Source organism: Sorex araneus, chromosome 5 (genome assembly GCF_027595985.1).
Source record: "Sorex araneus isolate mSorAra2 chromosome 5, mSorAra2.pri, whole genome shotgun sequence".
NCBI classification, from domain to species: domain Eukaryota; kingdom Metazoa; phylum Chordata; class Mammalia; order Eulipotyphla; family Soricidae; genus Sorex; species Sorex araneus.
Genome location: NC_073306.1, coordinates 94,199,893 through 94,204,427, shown reverse-complemented (window position 1 = coordinate 94,204,427; position 4,535 = coordinate 94,199,893).

Below are 4,535 nucleotides of genomic sequence, written 5' to 3'. Positions count from 1 at the left end.
CTCTGGGGTGTCTGCCTGGCTCTGTCAAGTGCCCTGACACTCATTTTACTCTTTTGCTTTGCCCTTGTAATCAGACCCTTCTCTGCTAAAGGAAGGAGATGAGCTTTTCACCTATTTATAGCGTTAGGTGACTGACAGTGAAAAACAGGTGAAGCTGTAAATCTGTACTCTGGTATTTTAGAAAAGATACCTTTGGTAAGCTCGCAATTGCATTTCAGAACTCTTTAAATCTTTCTCTAACTGGATTCTCTTCAAGTATAGGACTTGATTATTGAGAATTCTTTTCCACCCTAATGAAATATAATATTTTCCAGACTTTTGGAAAATCATAGTTCTCAGGGCTTCACATCATGAAAACAGCTTTCTGTAGCTTGTAAATATGCTGGTATAGTCATCAAATCAAATAAATGTCTGCTAAGGGACAGAGATAAAGAAAAAGTGTGTGTGTGTGTGTGTGTGTGTGTGTGTGTGTGAGAGAGAGAGAGAGAGAGAGAGAGAGAGAGAGAGAGACTGCTGAGGATTTAGCAAATTTCATATAGTTACTTCCACTTTTCCAAAAACTCAGCTTCCATTAAGAATGCTCAGGTATTTCTACTTTAGATTTTATTAAAAATCTCTCTTCTCTCTCTCTCTTCTCCTTTCTTTCTTTCTTTCTTTCTTTCTCTTCCTTCCTTCCTTCCTTCCTTCCTTCCTTCCTTCCTTCCTTCCTTCCTTCCTTCCTTCCTTCCTTCCTTCCTTCCTTCCTTCCTTTCTTCCTTCCTTCCTTTCTTTCTTTCTTTCTTTCTTTCTTTCTTTCTTTCTTTCTTTCTTTCTTTCTTTCTTTCTTTCTTTCTTTCTTTCTTTCTTTCTTTCTTTCTTTCTTTCTTTCTTTTCTTTGTCTCTCTCTTTTCTTTCTTCTTTGTCACACCCAGTGATGCTCAGGGGTTACTTCTGGTACTACATTCAGGGAATCACTCTTGGTGGTGCTTGGGGTACTATATGGGATGCCAGGGATTAAATCCGGGTCCACTGCATGCAAGGCAAACACCCTACCTGCTATATTTCAGCCCTAAATGTCTTTCTTTTGTGTAACATTTTATAGCACACTGAGAACGTTCCAAACAGTATCTATTTGTTCCTAATTATGGCCTTTTAGAGATATAGCGCAGAGGGTAGGGCATTCGCCTTGCATGCGGCCAACCTGGGTTCGATTCCTCTGTCCCTCTCAGAGAGCCCAGCAAGCTACCGAGAGTATCTCCCCTGCACGGCAGAGCCTGGCAAGCTACCGTGGTGTATTCGATATGCCAAAAGCAGTAACAAGAAGTCTCACAATGGAGACATTACTGGTGCCCGCTCTAGCAAATCGATGAGCAACAGGGTGGCAGTGGCAGTGACAGTGACAGAAAGTACTATATTCCTGCTCCTAAAGGGAAATATTGGGCTCTGAGAAGTAAAGTGTCTTGACCAAAGTTGTCTGCAATTAAATGGCAAAGTCAACATGCTCTGGTCGAGAGCCTCCTGCTCCTTCCACAACCTGGCTAAGTGTGTGACAATTACTGTTAGGTCAAGCACTCACTAGACTCACTAGAATGTATATATGTAACAGCTTATTTTAATTCGTTTAGTATTCGATATGCCAAAAACAGTAACAACAAGCCTCACAATGGAGACGTTTCTGGTGCTTGTTCGAGCAAAATCGATGAGCAACAGGATGACAGTGACAGTGAAACAGTGATACAGTCTTGTCTTGGACTGGAGCGATAGCACAGTGGATAGGGTGTTTGTCTTGTACGCGGCCGACCCGGGTTCGATTCCTCCGTCCCTCTCAGGGACACCCGGCAAGCTACCGAAAGTATCTTGCCCGCATGGCAGAGCCTGGCAAGCTACCCGTGGCGTATTCGATATGCCAAAAACAGTAACAACAAGTCTCACAATGGAGACATTACTGGTGCCCTCTCGAACAAATCGATGAACAACAGGACAACAGTGCTACAGTGCTACAGTGCTAATCTTGTCTTATTTTATTTATTTCCTGCACTTGGTATTTGGGGAGCTATGTGGGGCTGGTGACTGAACCAGGATCAAGGTCTTAATCCCTGTAATATATCTCCAGCTCCTATAACAGCTTATTTTTATTTTTTTGGTTTTTTTGGACCATACCAATGCTGCTCAGGATTATTACACTAATGCTCAGGATTATTCCTGAATCTGCACTCAGGAATTATTCCTGGAATGCCAGGGATTGAGCCTGGGTCAGTCACATGCAAGGCAAGTTCTCTACCCACTGTACTTTCTCCAGCCTCTGTAACAGTTTATTTTAAAGACAGTGGCATCAGGTTGGAACTTCAGATTTTGATTATAAATCTAGGCACAGACTGACCTATTTTTGTTTGTTTGTTTGTTTTTGAGTATGTTTTTTAAATTTATTAAATTTTATTTTATTTTATTGAATCACCATGTGGAAAGTTACAAAGTTTTCAGGCTTAAGTCTCAGTTACACAATGCTCGAACACCCATCCCTTCACCAGCGCACATATTCCACCACCAAGAACCACAGTAAACCTCCCCCCAGCCCCCCCACATCCCAGGTCCCCACCCCACCTGTGTAGCTGATAAATTTCACTTTACTTTCTCTTTACTTTGATTACATTCAATATTTCAACAAAGAACTCACTATTATTGTTTGGAGTTCCGCACCCCCCTGCCAAAGATGGACCTGCTGGAAAGGAAGCATTTGATAATTTGTTTTTCATTGCTGAGAATGAAGAGATATGAGGTCGTGTGACCTAAACAGCGGCCTCGAGGGTTTGGATTTCTGTATTTTAGTATTTCAGCAACTAAGTCCAGAGGAATTTCTGCCAGAAGTTGCATCATTGCTAGCTTGTAGCTCTCTGCTACTTTATATTCCACATATGAGTGTGATCTTTCTATGTCTGTCTCTTTCTGACTCATTTCACTCAATATGATACTTTCCATGTTGATCCACTTATATGCAAATTTTAACCCTTAACTTACTACAATGCCTCTTTTTGGCAAAAACTGAGTATTCTATGTTTAGATTCATTTTACTGCTTACACTTATGCCCATAATCTCATTTGGATCAATGATATTGGAATATGTTGTTAAGGTTTTACTCACTGTCACTGTCATCCCGTTGCTCATCAATTTGCTCTAGAGGGCACCAGTAACGTCTCCATCGTGAGACTTCAACTAAAACTTAAACTAAAATATTTAATTCTTTTCAGCTCCTTTTTGTGATACTTACACCTACCTCTTCCAATGGTATCTACAAAGTAATGTATCTAACTAAATCTTTTCTCTAAACCTGCCTTTTCAATAATTATTGTCTTTATTATCTTCCAATGATCCCATTCTACTTGTGACAAGTACCCTAGTTATCCAGCCAACAGTCCTTTTATTTTCTTTTTAATTTTAAAAAATTCAGGGGGGTTGAAGGGAGGGGTGTGAGGTTTAGGTGATAATTTACCCAGTATAAAAAACCTGTTTGCTAGACTTTGCTATTAGAAGTAGTCGTGTGGCACAGTCTGACCCATGGGGTCTAAGTAGACTTGCTGGGAGGGATGTCTGGAAAAGTTCTTTGGGAAGAGACCAACTCAGCATATTTGTTACCTTCCCCCTTTCCTGTTCCAGCCTGGAATAAGGAAACAACTGGGTGAGGAGTTTGCAAATCAACCTTTGTTAGACCACAGTAACATACCAAACAAAAGACTACTTCGCAGAGCAAGAGAGAACAAGGAGCCTTTGTTAGACTGAAGCCATGCAGCCCTGCGCTACCAGGCACCAGGCCTCATTTTGTTGGCGGGTAGCATGGTCTTAGCAAGCCTCATACATATGAAGCATGTATTCTACCACATACATGGCACCCAGACTTCTTAACACATTAAAAGAAGCAATATTGTTGGCAATGGTCCAGTTACTTTTAAAATTGCTCACAGCCAGTGTGATTCTGTTAACTCATTAGTTTCCTCCAATGCCCAGGGTTGCAGTGGATTTTAAGCTCTTGTTCCTATCTTTGCCACATTGTAAAAATATGCCAGATTAAATCTGGAAACGTCACTATATTCATTATATTTTCAGTTCAAAAATACTCTTGGATTCCTCTTCTTTTTTTGGGGGGAGGGTGGGTTGGAGAGGTAAACCTAGCAGTGCTTAGGGTTTACTCTTGGCTCGGGATTCAGGGATCACCCCTTGTGGAACTTACGGACCACTTGGGGTGCTGATGATAGAGCTTCTGTACTATCTCTCCAGATTAGTATTAAATTATTATTAGATTATTATTAAAATAATTTTAAAAATTATTTTTGATGTTGAGTCACACCCAAGGGTGCTCAGGGGCTTCTTCCAAGGGCTCAGTGCTTGTGGGGGGGTTGCTCTTGGTAGTGTTTGGGAGACCATGGTGCCAGGTCTCCTGTATGCAAAGTCATTTCTCCGGCGCCCAGATACTGTCTTCATTTTTCAAATGAAATAAATGAGACACAAAAATATTTTTAAAAAACCAGTAAGTTAGAGTCAGAATTTGAAGCTGGTAAAGTCT